This window comes from Passer domesticus, chromosome 3, assembly GCF_036417665.1.
Source record: "Passer domesticus isolate bPasDom1 chromosome 3, bPasDom1.hap1, whole genome shotgun sequence".
Taxonomy (NCBI): domain Eukaryota; kingdom Metazoa; phylum Chordata; class Aves; order Passeriformes; family Passeridae; genus Passer; species Passer domesticus.
The window spans coordinates 16,149,012-16,168,551 of record NC_087476.1 but is presented as its reverse complement, the minus strand read 5'-3'; the positions used below and the strand labels follow the sequence as shown (position 1 = coordinate 16,168,551).

Here is a 19,540-nt window from a genome sequence, read left to right as displayed (position 1 = left end):
CAATGACTGAATTAATTTCTCAAATTATTTCAACAGTGAACCAATAAAGCCTATGAAAGTAATGATGTGAAAAAAGTGAAAACACATGTCTCCTATAGAATCTACAACTGCAAGAATAAAGGGACAAAGATTTTAATCCAAAGAGTTATTCATCATGGCCAAATCACACTGGATCACTGCGCAACCATGAGACCAGGTTTACAAGGCAGAGAGGGAAACCTTTGACAATCATAACTGCTGTTAAGCAGCACACAGCTTTGTTTGTTTGGCCCCAGAGATGTTTTATGAAGTGGTAATGCAGGTAATTTTAATTCAATGTGTATGATGAGGCATTGGGTAAGTTTTTGTTCTCAAGGTCCACCTCAACCTTATATAGATCTATTCCTAGTTGATGATCAGCTTGAAGGAGAAAGTATAGGATGGCAACAGAACAAAGACCAGATCCAACCAAACAAAGTCCTGACTAAACTCATCTGCTCCCACCACTGACCCTGCTCTGAGCAGGAGGCTGAGTCAGAGACCTTGATGTCCCTCATTCTATGAATTTATTCAGTCTATTTAACTATTAATAGTTTATTAATTGTTAATTTTTAAGATAAAATGAGAAATAAAATAAGAAATTTCTTTTATTAAAGCTTCTATCACATCATAATATAAGTGCATTCCAAATACAAACCAATAGTGTTTAATAGCTCTTTGTCCCAAAACAAGTTAATTTTCCTCAAATAATCCTAATCCTTCCTAGGACTTGCAATAGGGGAGAGTTGCACAGAAGAATGCCACAGATGCAGGATGAAGCAAACCCTGCTGAAAGAAACTACATTGCAGCAAGGAATACTGGAGCACAACTGAGACGGGGCCACATGGGATAAATGTAATAATTATACTTTTGCACAGTTTCATCTGTACAGTACCTATATATGTCCACACAGCAAGTTACAAAATATTGCTGCATTTATGGAATTGCACTAAAAGCCTCTTACTCTAAAATCCCAATATTTTAACTTAATAGTAGGAACAAGTACCTCCTACACAAACTTGCAGTTCCTAAAATGTTAATTTAAATAGCAGATTCTGTTGCACTGTAAGCATCACAGTTAAGTCAGATTTCTCTTACCACTCTAGCTACAAAACTATTTACTCCCAAATACACATTCTTAAGTTGCAGAGGCCCGTAACTATAAGAGCAAATGTGTCAACTCAACTTTTAGTAGAGGTGGCAGAGACTGTAGAAAAAATAAGCATTTTGATCAAAGACACCAAACATTTGTAAAGATAATTTGAAACAAATAACTGGAAAATGGCAGGGGAGCATCTGAAAATAAAGGTATAAAAAGAAAAAATTTACTTTAATAACCATAAGCTCCATCACTCACTACAATTTGCCGTGGGAAAACTTCTGTAAGAAAGCCTCCACATGTGAATGACCCAAACTGCTTAGTCAAAGGACAGGATTTATGCAAAGCACCCAGAGTTAGCCACAGTTTTAAAATTATGTGTCTGGATTCTCACACCCCTCTCCTCTTTATGCAGTTTTTGAGGACTGTTTTAAAGGCTTTTAAATTTTCTTTTTGGGGGGAGAACAGACACAAAAGGGGGGAACATGATACACAATAAAACAAAACAACATACACTTTACTAGAACAAGAACTAGAAGCTTAAATTCCTAACAGAAAAATCTGAGAGCAAGTAGGGCAGCCAGAACACAAAGCACATCCCTCCCTTTGTTCATTGTGTCCTTGGCAGACAGACCCACACTTCCAGCCAAGTCTAGTATTTTCTGAACAGTGGCAGACTCTGCTCAACTACCCCAATCCCTCAGAGGCTTTCCTTGTCCCCTCTGAGAACTGGCTGCCTGTTCCCAGCTCCTCACCACAGTCCTGCAGCCCCTTGGTGAGCCCTGGGCATCTGCAGCTTCCCCTTGTCACACTTCTCAGTCCCTTAACCCCTAAGCAAGCTCTCATGGGAAGAAACAGTTTCTACTTCCACCTATCCTTGTCTTCAAAAGAAGAAACTAGGCATGATGCCTTTTGTTCACTGCTCTTGATTTTTATACTTCTTAGGCAATTTTTAAGTTTTACATCCAGGATCAAACCCATGGCTTGCTTAGCACACTACCCTTGTCAGAACAGATACATCAGAAGCAGTTGTGAGAACCACATGGCACAGTAGCTCAGACTAGAAAATACCTGGTTAGAAGACAAATCTTCACTTTAATAGTGAAAGAGTGAGAGCTCCATTAGGACACTTAGTAAAAAGGCAGGCAGGCATAACATGAGATAATGCCAGGAATACAGCTCAAAAACACTCAGATTAGAATCAATAAATGTGATTACCAGAATCCAGTTTAATGGAAAACATTTTCTGACTCTTGAAGTCTTACACAAAAACATCCAATCTTGATTTTGAAATACATTTAAATAAACAACTTACTGGTTTAACCATGAAAATATTATGTCTGTGCTACATCAGAAGCCAAGGTGAACTAAAAAAATCTCCCTTTAAAAGTCTATCTCCAGAAGAATTTATCTTTGCTCTTTACAGTAGGAGACCATTTTAGATCCCGATACCTGGCATTTACAACCCTTCCAGAATACTTTCTCTTTAGTAAGGATAGTGGGGCTCTTCTTGGAATTTTTCTAGTCTTACCCCCAGCAACATCTGAGAAAATTAAAACCTATATTTCCACTATGAACTGAGACAGAAGGAAATGCCTGCCCCTTTTGAAAGGGGAATCTTAAAAGCAATTTGGATTTACATTCTTCCTGAGGGAAAAATTAATAAGCTGACTTTCTCTGATGTTCATATGCATCTCCATTCATAGCTAGAACTGGGTATATGATTAAAAGTAGGTACATGCTCAGGGCAAGAGACTATCATGAACAAAAATACTTCTTTTTAGAAATGAGCAGTCCTGTTGAACAGGGCAATCATAAATCCTGCTTTTCTCAGCAACAGGAAGATGAAATCCAGGTTTCCATCCCAGATCCCTTCCCAGTCTCCCCCCCACTGTGATACAAGAGAAATGCAGTTTCTCCTAGCAGACAAACAGCTTTAGGCAGGTTACAATGTCACAACTCTTTTCATTAACTTCCTCTTCAAGATAGCCAACTCAGACATCCACAATGCCTCGTCTGAATTTTCCACACCTATTGTTTTTTTTTTTGTTAAATTACGCTCTCCAAATGCACAATAAATGTGCAGTACTCTGTGTGAAAAAGTCCTTGAGACTGGGCTCAGAATTACACCACATCCACTATCCACGTAACAACACCATGTCCTCCCTGTTATTCTCCACTTGACTTAGTTTGCTTTGAAAAGCTTCTCTTGGAGGTTGTCCATGACATACACATCCCACTCCTAAATTCAAGCCACCATGTTGCACTCACAGTTGAACAGCCTCCACTGAAGTATGTATTGTTGGCTTTTTCAGTGTTGAACCCAGCCTGTCTTTTTTTTTGTCCATTTACTCTTTCCTGTTCTGAAATTCTTCAGAACACTATTACTTGCCTCATTCAGTCAAACCTTGCAAAGTGTTGCCAGCAATTCAAGGGAGGTGGCACCTACTCCCCACACAGCGCTGCACAATGAGGCCACACACACCTGGAGCAGCAGGCACAGCTCTGGCCTCCTCAGCAAGAGGGACACATGGACATTCTGGAGAGAGGCCACAAGGATAACAAGGGGACTGGACTTTCTCTCCTGTGGGGAAAGGTTGAGAGAGCTGGGACTGTTCAGCCTGGAGATAGGAAGGCTCAGGGGTTCCTCATCAGTGTGTGCAAATTCCTGAAGGGAGAGTATAAAGAGGATGCAGCCAGGCTCTTTACCATTGCTCCAAGTGACAGGACCAGAGGCAATGGACACAAACTGAAACACACAAGGTGCTTTGTCAACAGCAGGAAACATTCTCTTATTTAAGAGTGACTGAGCCCTGGCACAGGTTGTCCAGAGAGTTTGTGGAGTCTTCCCACCTCTGAGATACTCAAAAGCCATCTGGGCATGGAGCAGGGCATTATGCTCTGGGTGGCCTGGCTTGAAGAGTTTATTTATCTTTGTGACTGGACCAGGCAGCTTCCACAGGCTCCTTCTAACCTCAATCATTCTGTGATTCCATGGTTATTACTGTCTCTTTCAGATCATTAATAACCATAATTGAGTTGTATGGTTACTACACTTTCACCCAGAAATACTCTACTTCTACTAGCTTCCTAACAGGTGACAATTGACAGCAGCCCCTTCTCTCTACCAAAGCTTAAACCTTAAGTGCAATTCACAAGAAGCTGCTTTTGAGACATCTTTCTTTTTAACAGTCACAATGCATTCAAAAACACAAACCAAATAGTCTGTAAATCGTAAAGGCAGTATGGACAAATTCACAAAGCAAATGGAAAATAAGGTTCGGAAACAATCTGGAGAAGTAGGAGCTGACAAATCAAAATACAAGTAAAATCCCTAAGATATTAAGCTAAATGATGCTTAGTCATATTTAATAATTATCCACTGAGAAAAAAATTGCATGGGTAAGACTTCCTTGAAACTGGAAAAAAGGGCTACATCTCTTTAGAACATTGTCTTTAAAAGTAGAAAGGAATTTAAAAAATCATAGACCTTTGAACTGGAAATTAAATACCATAAAGGGTTTTGTTGACTTTTTACACAGTACATATTTATAAACACCTAGAAGGCAAACAGTGCAACACAACTGAATCAAAAGCTTGTCCAGAACAAGTACAGTTTGATTTTATAAGTGCAGCTAACAGATGTGGCTTGAGCATGACCACCATCCATGACCAAACCTATCCTTGGCACAGCCAGGGTGAGGAACAGCTGGGACAAAGTTAATTTGCTTCCTAGTAACGTTGCTGACACACTGAAGTTTTAGCTGTTGCTGAGCAGTGCTTGCTCCAAGGCCAGCACTTTGCAGTGTCTCATGCTCTGCCAGAGGGGAGGTACACAAGGAGCTGGGAGAGAACATGGCCTGGGCAGGTGACAAACTACTCAACATATTCCACACCACAGGGCCCAAGCTCAGGATAGAAACTGGGGGAACTGCTCCAGGGACCAATCACTGCCAAGGGACAGGCTGGGCATCAGTCAGAGGTATGATGTGCAATTGTACCGTGCATCACTTGTTCCTCTGCAATTTTATTTCTTTGTCTCCCTTTTTATTAGTTTATTATTGCATGGTACTTAGTTGCTGGCTATGGTTAAAGTTATGCCTACAGCCAGTCAGTCTGTCTTAATCCTAACATTTGGGCTGCTGGAGAGTACCAACCCAAATCCAAATTGTACAAAAAAAATTTATGAAATACCATCAAATCATAAGGATCTATCAGTATCACTCCACTAATCAAACCTATGAAAACAACAGGGAATATTTAAATAATTTGGTAACAGTAAACACACTAATTAAATCTTCAAGTAGACATTACATTACAAAAATTACAAACACTCAGTTGATCAGAAAATCTTAGGGGGAAAAAAAGAAAAATTGAAAAAGGTTTAAAAGCCACAAATGGAGCTGAATTAAGTTACATGCAAAGCACAGTTTTGCTTGGTAAATAATCAACCATAAAAATCTGTAATGGAAACCAACTATTAGGCAGCATTAGAGCAGGAAAGGATCCATGCAAGTAACAGCATTGCTAAACAAACAGAATAAGCCTTTTACTCTGCTTAGCATTACAAATACCTCAACCTGTTTTGAGAAGCACATCTCCAAATGACATAGAACAACTGGAAGAATTCCAAAAGCAGCTACACAAAAAAAGGAAAGAGGCCTTGAAAACACAACCTAAGCAGAGATTTAAATAGACTTTTTCAGGCTTTACTGGACTGAAAGAAGACAATATAAATAGAAGATTCTTGCAAACACAAGGGAAATACACTTCCCTACACAGACCAAAGGGGCTCAAACTATAGATGATTTAGGCTAAACTTGGGCTAATTTCTAGGGTAACCTAACTGCAAGCATACTTAAGCACCTGTACAGATTGCCAAACAAGGCCAAAAACTTTGTAGCATTTTTAAGATATTTTTGAAGCTTTCAAACTGACTCTGATCAGAGATCCAGATAAACTCTCAAACCCCTTTCAGCCTCCATTTCCAGAGCTCTATATTGGATTTTGTTTACCAAAAAAATATTTTTCAAAATGAGAGAAAAGGAATCTGCCTAAAATTTTTTCCAGTACATAGATAAAGAGACATCTGTATTTAAAATATTTATAATTTAAAGTCTACTAAGAGATCAGATGCAATAGGTAGGAAAAACAGCTGTGGGAGCCAGTCAAGACACTGATGATCTGGCAAGAGAAACTCACAGGCACAAGACACACCCACAGGAGCTGCTTTTGTGTCATACCATCCTAGTACTATTCAAATTTCTTTTAAATGCTTTCAGTCTTGTCAAACCAAGGTTACATTTGCTGAGAAGATTTCACATTATAGTCATGTACTTGGTTTTGAACACATTCCATATGTTAAACTTGGATTAGGAGTGCAGCTATGCTGTGAGGGCGGGCAGTCTGCACCTCCCTTATCTCCTATCTATGCAAACAAATATTTTCAAGTGAGGATGAGCCTTCAGCAAATTCAGAAACCTTTCCTTGCTAAGAGAAAGGTAACCTACAACATCTATCTTCTAACTCACAGATTTTTCAAATATTTTGTGTGTTAAACTTGTTTACAATCAGTCACAGAACACATCATTAAAGGCAAAAAAAAAAAGCAAGCAGTGCAAAAAATGGAACTGAGCTGAAGTTCTCACCCACACTTTTTCTCTTCTATACGTACTGCCTTTACATGCTTGTCTCCTTGAAAAGCCAGATGTAGTATTTCTTACTAATTCCTTTGGGAAAGCAGGGAAAGCAGACAGAACATCTGAAGAAATGCAGAAATCCAAAGACTGTGCTTAGAATAATGGATTTCTTAACTTCATAAAAAGGAAAAAAATGAGCAAGAAGCAAATCTAGTAATAGAACTCTAATTTGATTCAGCACCATCCCAAATGGGGGTACAAAGCTCGTGGCCAAAACCTACATAAACAGCAATCCACTGTAAGACAAGCTATTTCTAAAATTTTCATTTAGAAAACCCAGTTGTGCATATATACCTCAGGTACAGGTGCAGAGAAGTTGTGGATTAAGAACCTGAGTTACATTCCATGAGAAGCTTTGTCCCTCCTCCTCAGGCAGAGATCTTGGACTCTGCAGCAGAACTGCACCCACACATTGATTCTCACAAGGCATGCCCTGATGAGCACAAGTAAGAAACAGGAACACAAACAAGCATGAAAATAGATGAAGGTTTCTTCCTTCAGAGAAGCATTTCCAAAAGTGCTGATCTGTTGACAGAAGTCTTATTGTCTTGTCCTTTCCAGCAACTCCGAGAAGACAGTGTAGAAAGACATGGAATACTGTTTCTAATCTACTCTTTATTTCTGCTGGTTTCTTCAGTTTACCTAGTCTACCAAAGGTTATAAAAATCCAAACCGTAGTAAAACACTTAAATGCAGAAACTTTATTTGCTTTTAAGGAGAAAAGAGAACAAAAAACACAATCCCTACATATTAACTTGAAAATACTCTTGATAGTGTCCAGTTCAGAAAAAAGTCTTCAATTTTTAATTAAAATTTTCATACCAACAGATCCTGAAGAATCAATTAGCAATCTCTTTCTAAAACTCCAAGCTTGTCTAAGAGGAAGGTGTATACTTATTTCATTTAAATGGTGACTTTTGCATTAGTAGTTGCTCAGTAGACTGTCTGCACCCTGTATTTCGGACAGCTTTTTGTTCCAGTGGAACAGAAACGCTCTCTTACTATCTAGAAATGCTTCCTATGGATTTGGAGCTCTATTCATGCAATCTCTGGAAATGACATTTCATTGTATTTATCTAGTTTAAACAGCAGGAAGATTGACACTTCATGAATAATACAGCATCTTTCATTACTGCAGCCAAATAATCTCCGAAACAGCCTATGATGTTTAAAAGGTAAACCTACTAGTTCCCTTTGAGAAATTAAATCATCCCTTCCCCAAAGACTGAGTCAGAAAGCAAGATGCAAAGATGTAAAAAAACCCAAAACCATCACATCTATATTAGTGGAAAACAGTAACACCTACCAAAGGCCCTATGTACACTAATTAAGTCAGAGGCCCTGTTCCCAACTTGGTTTTCAACTTTTTTTGCTGTCCTTCCTTCCTTTTAGAATTTGGAATACTGAACTATGTCAGACTATAAAACAAAAATAAATGCCCAGGATTTGTATTTTGTCATTGTTAGTTTGGGGACATTTGGGGCTTAGTTCTAGGGTGAAGCTTTTTGGTTTTCATTTGCTTTTGGTTATTTGTTTGTGTTTTTCCACAATCAAGATACTCTAGCAAAAAGGACTATCTCAAAATGATCTTTTAAAAGATCCCAAAAGGAAATGAGATTCTGATAGATGCAGTGACAGCATCCTGTATTTGAATGAGTAGTTAATCCCTTGGAAAAGAACAGGAGCATTAAATTAATTTGGAAGTAGCAGGCTCTCTAATTAATATTATCCAACACAGAGTCCCGGAAGAGAAATAGAGAAAATTCTTTCCTATCTGAAGCTGAAAAGGCCATCCTCTGCCCAGACTTGAGCAGATACAGAAAAAGATTAGAGCATGCAGTACAAAACAGCCAGATAAATATCACCAGTTCAAATTTTTTAAAAAAAATTAAAAAAGCACACCCTTCAAACTGAAAAACATGGAAAGGTATGGCAGTTCACACACAAAAGGTCATGGCACCACACGGTTTCACCATAGAGGAAAGAGGGGCAGGCAGAAGGAAAACAGCAAGGAGTTGCACCAGTTCACAAGAATGCAATCATTAGCAGGTACTCAGAATGGAAATACAAGGTCCAGCTACCAAAAGAGAATCCTGAGCGTACAAAGGAATGGCAAAGTTTGGTCTGCAGGATACATCAAGTCCACAAGAGATGGGCGAAGGCTTTGAAAACATCACAGATTTAGTATGATAGTACTCTCTTCACTCAGCTTCCCATTTTCATGACATGCAAAGAAAATTATCTTTAAAAAAGTCAAATTTATGCCCAAGCTGATTAAACCAGTCAGCCAATTTCAAATGCACAAGCACAACATTAGCTTCTATTCATTAAGGGATTGAAAAAAATAAGATGAAACCAATCACATACAGCCCATCATGCTCTGCCATTTTAAGGAATCAAAAGGAACCAGAAAGCGACTGAACTGTGGAAGAACAAGTCATAGGATCACAGAATGGCTTAGATCAGAAGGGACCATAAGGATTATCTAGTGCCAATCCCCCTGCCCAAGGGCACTTTTCACTAGACCAAGCTGTTCAGGGCTCCATCCAGCCTGGGCTTGAACACTTTTGGGGATGAGGCAGCCACAACTTCTCTGGACAACTGCTCTGGTTCCAGCACCTCATCATCCTTACAGGGAAGTATTTCTTTCTTATACCTAAACTCAACTTCTGCTCTTCCAGGTAAAAGCCATTTCTTCTTGCCCTATCATTACCTGCCCCTGTGAACATTTTCTCTCCTGCTCTTTTGCTGGCCCCCTTTAGGTACTGGAAGGTGCTCTGAGGTTTCTCCAAAGCCTTTCATTCTCCAGGCTGAACAGCTTCATCTCTCTCAGCCTGTCTCCACAGGAGAAGTCCTCCAGCCTTATGATCATCTTCATGGTCCTCCTCTAGACCAGCTTCAACAGTCTGATGTCCTTATGTTCGGGACCCCAGATCTGAACACAGTCCTCCAGGTCGGGTGCCACAGGAGCAGAATTGGCTCCTTGACCTGCTGGCTTCTGCTTGACCTGCATCGCTTCTTGTGATGCAGCCCAGGATCCAATTGGCTTTCTGGGCTGAAAGTGCACATTGCCAGCTCATGCTGAGCATCTCCTCACACAACACCCGAGTCCTCCTCAAGGCTACTCTCAATCTGCTCTCTACCCAGCCTGTCCTTGCTTGGGATTGCCCCAAACCCAGGTGCACTGTCCCCTTGCATTTGTCCTGGTTGAACCTCATGAGGTCTGCACATGCCCACCTCTCAGCCTGTCCAGGTCCCTCTGGATGGCACTCATTTCCTACAGTGGTGTTGGCTACACCACAGTTTGATGTCATTGGAAAACCTGCTGAGTGCACTCAATCCTTTAACTCTGATCCCAGTACAGACCTCTGAGGGACACCACCCATCACAGGTCTCCACTAGGACATTGAGCCACTGACCACAACTCTGTAACCCCATTAATACTAAACAGAGACCTGATCTTTAGAAACCTGCAAACGTTTTCAGTTATTGCTTTTAATTAAAAAGACAAAAGCAAAATCAAACAAACTAAAATAAGCCATTATAGCTTCAGATACAGAAATCAGGCAAATAAATAACATGGCTAGACACACTTATAAAAGCAAATTATACTCCAAGCTGGTAGACTTGAGTAGTTAAATAGCTTTTCTTAAAGAAAAAACACCCTCAGAACAGAAGAAATGTTCCTCGTACTTAGGAAACAGCCTACTTCATAGAGCAGCCAGCTGCATGCTCTTACCACACAGACTAATGGCATTCCAGGCTTCATTAGGCCAAGTGTTGCCAGCAGGTCAAGGGTGGCAGCCTATCTTCTCTACTGGGCACTGGGTGAGGCCACAAGGAATGTTGGGTCCAGTGCTGTGTTTTCCAATACAAGGCATGGACATACCAGAGAGAGTCTAAAAAGGCCCTCCTAAGACAAGGGACTGGAGCATTCTTCTTACACAGAAAGGCTGAGAGAGCTGGGAGTGTTCAGCCTGGAGATGACTCAGGGAGATCTCACCAATGTCCGTAAATACCTGAAGGGAGGCTACACAGAGGATGGAGCCAAGCTCCTTTCCATGGTGCCCAATGACAGGAGTGTGCACAAACTCATACCAGAAGGTGCTCTCCAAACAGTGGGAAACACTGGCAGAAGGTCTCCAGGGCAGCGAGAACACTCCCACCTTAGAGATACTCCAAAGCCATCTGGACATAGTTTTGGTCAATCAGGTCTAGGTTGCCCTGCTTGAACAGGAAGGTGATCTCTGGGAGGCTCCTTCCAACTTCAACCGATCTCAAATTCCACAAAGACTTTTTAGGCTGCTACAATTAATACAAGAGATTATCTCAGAAAATACACATCAGAAAACTAGGACTTGCTCCCATGTGAGTCAATCTGAGAAACCCAAGCTCAGAACTTTGCCATTAGAAAATAAGATCCTGACAGAGCAGACTAAGCAACCACTTGCTGCAGGGGAAGGCTCACTTCTGAGCCTTTAATAAGAGTTCTCTGGCTGAACTGAGGCTACTATCCTAATTTCTCCCTTTGCCTCCTGAGATATCTCCTGGCATCTGAAGCATCCACCAACCAGCATCCTTTTGGCAGGAGTCCTATTCTGGAATCCCTCAGGCTTTCAGAGATAGGGTATTCTGAACTTTTCTGGCAAAATGAATCAATACTTCCATTTGCAGAAGATTCCCTTTAACAGAGAATCCTAAACTGAGCACACTGATAGTTGAAGGACTGCCTGCTGAAGTTACCCAATGATAATGTCTGATTACTCAAGTATAAGAGAACAGGTCAGGATAACCATAAATACACAAAGTCTGTCATGCAAGTACCAGTTATTCTGTTTGGGTTGTTTGGTCTCCTCTTCACCACTTCTTCTCTCAACTCCATCATGAACCACAGCTGGCATGAGTTACCTGTTAATCACAACTTACTACAGTTCTTAACACACAGAGGCAGACAGCAAAACAAGAATTTTCACAGCCAAGGAGAGGAAAGGAAAGTGACCTAAAACAGGTTGCTCAGACATCTGCTCGGTGATTTGACCAAATGCCATTTTAAACATATGTCATCACTGTTCATGCCCTGTGGCATGAAAACTGAGGCAGCGCATCCAGAACAAACTGGACAGTGTCACAGTGCTCCTATGTGTTTGCAGAAGATGGAGAGAAAGCACAATTAAGAAACAGAAGCTATTTTCTGATTGAACACATATTTTTACACTGAGTATGAGAAACTAAGGAAAGAAAATCCAATATGTGATTATGAAATCCTGGAGAAATACACTATGGACAAATAATGGCTTCATTTCACAATGAGCACAAGCACACAGCAGGCCATTACCATCCTGATAATACTTTAAACAAACACCTCTCAGTGCTGACCTGAAGAGTAAGTTTACAAGAATTATATTGAATAATGGATGTTCTTACATCAGTTGACACTTACAGCAGAAGATTTAAAAGATTAAGAATGATTTTATTTCTTCATTGATTCTGCTCATAAACACAAAGTGGTGATGCTTGTAAGGAACTGATGTATTGGCAAACACTGGCATTGCTTCTACCGTTGCCCATTTTACTTACCTGATTTCATTATTATTAACTGCTAAAATAGATGGGATTTTCTACTTCAAGCAAAAGGATTTCTTCTACCATAAGAACTGGACAGGGACTGCATCTTATCTTTGTGTGCTGGAGTTTATGTTGTACCTTGTACTTCAATTCTGATATGTAAGAGGATGTTTAAGACCGGAAATAATTTAATATTCCTGAGGTAACTGCACTTCTGTGCTGCAAAGGGAATACTTTTTCAGGATCTTTGAAAAATGCACTGAGTAGCTATATGAGTAGCAAAACATAGCTGGCACAACAAACCAAACCATTCTGCTTCTAGATGTCTTAGGCTCCTTTATTTAGCCCCTTCTATTTATACAGATTGTGTCACACACACTAATTGCTCAAACAGAAGTATAGAAAAAACACCAGAGAAAATAACCAGCCTACAAAGCCACACACTTTACATCAAACCAAAATCAGAATAAAGCTTTATTTTAACACTTTTCAGAAGCTACCCATGAATCAAGTTTTGTTCTCATATCCAAAAGCCTCAGCTTTTTCAGTGTGAACATATCCTATCTGAACCTGGCTGTTGACACTTCAGACATTTATATAAAACAGAGCAAAAGCTGTGTTTTACATAAACTCTGCTCTCCAGCAGCTAGGATTGATGAAGTCATTGGCTTCTGACTGCAGCTCTGATAGCAGCTTGGTAGTAAGGCCCTCACTCCATTCTGGAAAGGTACCTCATGGTATATTCTATTACTGTACCTATCATGGTCACATAGTCCAAATTTTAATTTTGTTATCACACAAAATGGTAAGAAATTACTGTGGGCACAATTCTTAAGTAATCACAATCACACTGCTTACATGGATTTCTGAAGCAAACCTTTAGCAAACCTACTGCAGTCAGGACAACTAAAAATGAACACCACCTATACGATAGGTTTATATGAATATTCTCTCTCTGCAGAAGAATGTACCCACAGCATGTACCAGTCAGCTTTTCAGAGCACCATGGTCATGCAGAGAAAGAGATGCACAGGAGCCCAGACTCTTGTTTCATTACAACTGAAGACAAGTGGATACTACTGATCAATGAGCCTTCCTTCCATCTTGTAGGAAAAAGAAAAAAATGATGGCTGTATAGGTTTTTCTGTTGTTATAACACATCTACCAAGTTTTAGCTGACATCTGTACATCTTATGTCCGGAAACGGTAAAATCTTGCTATTTAATCTCACTGTATGCATACTACCTCATTTACACCTCACAAGATATCCTTAAAGTATTCAAGAGATTAATATTATTTGAAGACAAAAAGCTTTTTACAGAAAAAATAACACCTACCACTAAAACCAGCACTTGGTATCAAAGCCAGAAGACAATGATAAGGCACACAGATAGCACAGCATATATTAAATGTCGTATCACAGCATACATTAAGTGTTGTATCACAAGTGGACACTACAGTGGAGGGAAGCAAAAGAGGAAACCTCAATGAGCTGAAAAGCCTTACACTTAGTAAAGAGTTTCCAGGATATAGGATTTAAAACAGACACTCCTAGAAAGAGCAGAATACCAACAAAAAAGAAAGCTACCCAGAAGACTCTTGTTTAAAATGGTGCATTACTTGTATGCATTGTGCATTTCCATGTGGTATGATCTATTAATAAAACAGATTATTCACTCTTTAAGTAATCATACATCAAATTACCCAGAGCTTCCTTTTGCAAGCCTACTGCCTTCACAGTTCCTGTTGTGCCTGTGATGAGTAATGACTGCAAGAACCGCTTAGCACTTGGCTATACTAAGTATTTTTCATTTCAGTATTATCCAGTTTTGAAAATTAACTCCATGCTACATTGTCTAAGGTACTTGCATCTTCTTACCAGACAAACACACAACAAACCTGTTAAACACGCAACAAACCTGTTAAAGTATCACATACCTAAAATTTCCCAAAGAATAGAACACCGAAGGTTCAAAGTGTAAATTGTACAGTAAATTTAAACCATACTGTGATTTCTATCTTTTATTTGCCTATTTCTCTTCCAACATAATTCAATGCAACTTTTAAATACAAAGCTTGAAATTTACTGTTCTAAAGCACTAAGCTTCTCAATTAAAAATTATGCCAATCAATGCATAAGGAAATTGCTTTCAGGAGGGCTATGTGCAAGTAATCAAATTTGTCCATAATGATGGGAGTACAAGTAAATCTACTGCGTATCTTCTCATAGCATCACGGAATATGGTGAGTTGAAAGGGATCCACAAGGGTCCCAGAGTCTCACTCTCAGCCCTGCTACCTCTGCACCATCCCCAAGAGTCACACCCTCTGCCCAAGAGCATTGTCCAAACGCTTTTTGAGCTCTGTCAGGCTGGGGCTGTGACCACTTCCCTGGGGAGCTGTTCCAGTGCCCAACCATTGCTCTGGGTGAAAAACCTTTTCCTAATATCCAACCTAAACATCCCTGACACAACTTCAGGTGATTCTCTCAGCTTCTATCACTGGTCACCACAGAGAAGAGATCAGGGTCTCCTCCTCTCACAAGGAAGTTGCCACTGCAGTGAGGTTCCTCCTCCTCTCCAGGCTGAACAGACCAAGTGACCTCAGCCACTCCTCATACATCTTCTCCTCAAGATCCTTCACTATCTTTGTCAAGAAGAAAAGAAGGGATTTCTTGGTTGAAAACTGGAAGAACATTTGTCTTTGAACATAAGTGATAAGTTAATTCAAAGTGAAACCAACTTGCAGTGTCAAATACTCCTCTGACAAGTCTTCATTACTCAGCCAGGCTTCCCCCTGTTTCTACTGACTTAAAGACATAAGACTTCTGTACTTTTTCTTGGCATAGTCTTTGTTTCATGCGTTTTGCCCTCACTCCTCTTTTTATTATTGATGTTACCTCTTACAAAAAAGGAAAGACTGACATCCTACTACTTGTTGCCTAATATTGTCTCCTCCTATAAAATTTACTGTCTCAAGTATAGCTGGTTTATTTAACTCTAAGTTGAAATGAGCCTGATCAATTTAAGTTACTAATACCAAATCTGGACAATTATTGGGTGAGGGAAAATTAAAGCATAAAAAAGCTTTTGTGCAAGTTCAGATCAGATGGGAAAACTAAGCTGCATGAAGTCACCTCAAATAAATTTAAAGCTATAATAAACATTGAAGCATGACACCAAAAGGAAGTGGCTAGCATGCTTATGACAACTGGAACTATTCAGGATCGTGAGAGTACTAAGGAAGACTTGGGTTTCACAGAGCAACCTGCTCCAGCTGATCCTGCTTTGAGCATGCAGGGTGGGAGTCAGAAACACTTCCACAGCTATTCTATGATTCTGTTACCTTATCTTTAACTTCCAGTACAGATATTTGATCTGCAAAACTGGTCAGCTTTAAAAGCCATATGAAACTTAACATCTTCAATTGAGACACTGGATTTTAAAATTAAGATGTTTGTATTTCTTAAATAGCAACCACATCCACCCTCCCTTACAGGGAAAAAAAAACCAAAACCACAAACAGAATTTTTACAGTTTGCAGTGCATTGGTATCAAGAGTCATGATCTTTCAGCTCCAACACAGACACTCCATCCACCATCACCTGCAGTTCTGCAGGCAAAACTGACTTGCCTAACTTACAGCCAGCAACTTCATTAAGAATAATGAAATTATTGTTTGCTGAGCTTGTCATAATTAGTCAAATTAAATTTGTCTCAAATGCAAGAAATTTCACCAAAGAATGAAAAAACATGGATAAGTATGCTCTTAGAGAAGAAAATCTACTGTAATATATATGGAACCCTTGCACATAATCGCTTTATTCCAAACACCACTGTCTCAATTCAGTCAATGCCATGCAACCAGAATTTTTAATCTCTTATTAGTGGCTGTCTTTGCCAGGAGCTGAAGAAGAACATAGCTTTCACTGAACTCTTCTAGGTACAATTTATTCTGCCACTTCATTTTGTAGGGAGCCTGATTTATTTGACATCAATAGTTTGTTGAGGTAATAAACCATGCAGCAATGATACCATGACTCAGAGCTCATTTGCTAACAGTCAAGTTGCTTGGCAGCATGACAGGCAGAGTAACGTGCCTTGAAGAAGTATCTGTATAGATGCTACAGAGATTACCAAATACAGAGCCCCAAACCACAACTTTATCAACTTTGTTTTGATTGACTGATTGTGTTCAGCTTCACTTCAAGCACAAAGATTTAAAAAAAAATAAATCTATATGCAAGCCAAAAAGCTACTCCATCCCAACAGATTTCTAACACACCCAGGCAATTTTACACTACTGTTCCTTCCAAGACAGGGCTGTCCTCCACATGCTTACAGAAGCACACAGTGTACAGAGTAAAGGAACCCTCCTTCAAGAAAATATCAATACTCAATGAAGCATAGCTACTTCCTACAATTGAAGTCCAAATTTATTTTTTCACCTGAGTTTGCAAGAGTGGTAAGAGAGGTTTTATGTGTCAATGGCACTATTTAAAAACCCTGTTCTTCTGAGAACTCTGTTCTTTTGAATAACATCAGCAATCAAGCATAAAATGAAATAAATTTTAAAAAGGAGCTGGGGATTTAAAAATAAGACTGATTTAGACTCTTCTCTCTGGAAATACAAAGCATATAATCAGATTTTTTCCTAGTTGCATTAAGGCAGCACATGTCTTTTTTGTACCAAACAAACTGAGAAGGCTACAACACTAAAAATGCCCATGCATTATGTTTTTCAGCCTCTCTACTTAACTACCAACCTTTACAAATCTGCAGATAGTAGATGATTCCTATCCTTCCTTCTCCCTATACCTCTACAGGGACACACACCTCCCCCAACATTAAATAAGTGTATTTAATCTTTATTTAAAAGTAGAACAAAAAGTGATGGTACTACAGGTAAGGAAATTGTAGTTCTCTTTTCACTCCATTCCTGTCATTACAAAATACATACTCATTAAAGGCCTTTCCATTCAAACATTCCAATTTTAGGCAGGATAATATATCAAGGTATTTTCCAACTTCTATATTCACTGTTTGAACTCATGTATTGAGTTCTATTCAGGCTCAGCCGGGAGTGTTACAGGAAGGTATCAAAGTGAATGAACTTCTAATAGCTACTTAGAGCAAATACTTTTAGAAGAAATTCACAAGGATTACTAGGAAATTCCTCCACAGCTGTTAACCTCAACAAGTGCTTATTTTTCAATTGAAGATAAACAATTTACAATCCATTTACATGGTTATTTTTGTTATCATCAAATCTCCAACATACAGAAAATCACTGCCTGGTGCTAGTCAGCGTTTCCATCCACAATCTTCAGAATACAAGTCTGATTTCTAGTTAAGCATCAGAAAAATCACGACATTCAGCATCATTAAACACCTGATTGACAAATTAAGTGCCACAATTAACACGCCAAAGGAATTAGTTTACTCAGATGATCAAGATTTATTTGACTCTAATCTGAGATTTGTAAGATAAAACACTCAAATCTCCACCACATCTCCTTTGCCACATCTCCCATTGTTTGTCAACCCCACAGTAAGGGGTGAAGGCAAAGGGGAGCCTCCCCCTCAAATTCTGGCTCTAGCTTGGAGTGCAAGGGAGCTTATTGAAGACTAAAATTCCAAAATTCCAAGAAAGGTAGGACCAGGAAGCACCTCCACAGATACCAGACCAGTTACAACCAAAGTTTGTTTACTCAAATTCAAATACCTCTTTACATTAGAATGTTCAAACAGCTCACATACATGGGCATAGGAACAGTACAAAGACCTGGATATCCATCAAAGAAAACAGAACAGCAGACATAACAGCTACCATGAAATGTTAAAATGCTTTGGAGAATGCAAAAATTTATCAAAAACATCTCCTTGCTTCAGAGGGTAAGGAAGCCTGTATAACCAGTGCACAGCAACTGAATTGATAGCATTTAAAAAAATTTATTTGTCTCTTACTTGTTTAAGCAATTTTTAGAGAGGCTGGAGACGCTGAGGAGTGCACTGAACTGATAGCATTTTAAAAAATGTAGTTGTCTCTTACTTGTTTAAGTAATTTTTAGAGAAGCTGGAGACCCTGAGGATCTGTGTTAGCAGGTAGGGAGAGCAGCAAGGAGAGGAATAATGTTTTTCCTATCTGTACACTCATGAAATCTGCAGGACAGCCAGCAGGGCAGGGAAAAGAAGGAAACTTAGATCAGTGAATAAATTTAGATAATAGACAAATATGATTTCTACAATACACAAGTGCTTTTCCAATCCACTTGAATCCATAATTACATCACAGCCAGGTATTTGAAGCTTAATTCCAAGGTTAAGATGCTCATTGAACAATGCAGGTAACCTCTAAACAGGATGGCTAGCCAATGGGTCCCTCTACCATACAAAAACTAAATCCCAAACCTGGGGCAATGCAGGTATATACAAGCACTATAATTAGTTGTACACCCACCCCCACTAAAACATTGACATTCTCCAGTCCTGAGGCCAGCTGGTACCAGCTGCACTCTGCTGTACAGTACTTAACCTTCAGTCTCCCCTGGGCACCATGAGACACATTCATTCATAGCCTGAAGACAAACACTTAGGTAGGGAGGGGAGTAATTCACATTGGTTTCTATTGAGACTGCCAAATAGAAAGCTGTAAGTGGCATTTTCCTGACAGAAAATTAAATGTACCTGGTGCATTCCTTAGGTACAGGCATCATCACTTCTGGGATACTCCAGCAGTGGAAGGAGTAAACCTTGTGTAGTCTTGCCTGTATCACCTACTAGAAGTGGCTCCTGGAGCTTGCCATTCAGCATCCACACATTGTCCACAGTTTAAAGTAACAAATTATTCACATTTTTTTTCTTCCACTGAAAGAAGAGCTTTTTAGTTTTATCCAATGGCAAATTAATTCATATGGTGACAAAGCAATATAAGCTCTGTAATCAAATCTAGGTTTCCCCTCCCAGCTGTGCATAACATCTCAGCAGATCAGGCCATGCAGTTAAACCAGCTGGTATGAATTAGGAGGATCAGGAATTAGTGTTCCCTTGCCACAGTGCAGGAAATCTGCCTACCTGTCTCACGCTATTAGGAATGTAAAGCACTGCTGGATTTCCATTTTTGAGAAACCTATGTACCTTGTTATGGTAAAGATCAGAGT

At 39.5% G+C, this 19,540-nt stretch overlaps 1 protein-coding gene across 2 annotated transcripts in view; it reads right to left on the bottom strand.

Annotated features, from left to right (window-relative positions):
• Positions 1-19,540, bottom strand: part of MBOAT2 (membrane bound O-acyltransferase domain containing 2) — a 92,446-nt gene that overhangs the window by 50,734 nt on the left and 22,172 nt on the right. The window lies entirely within an intron of this gene.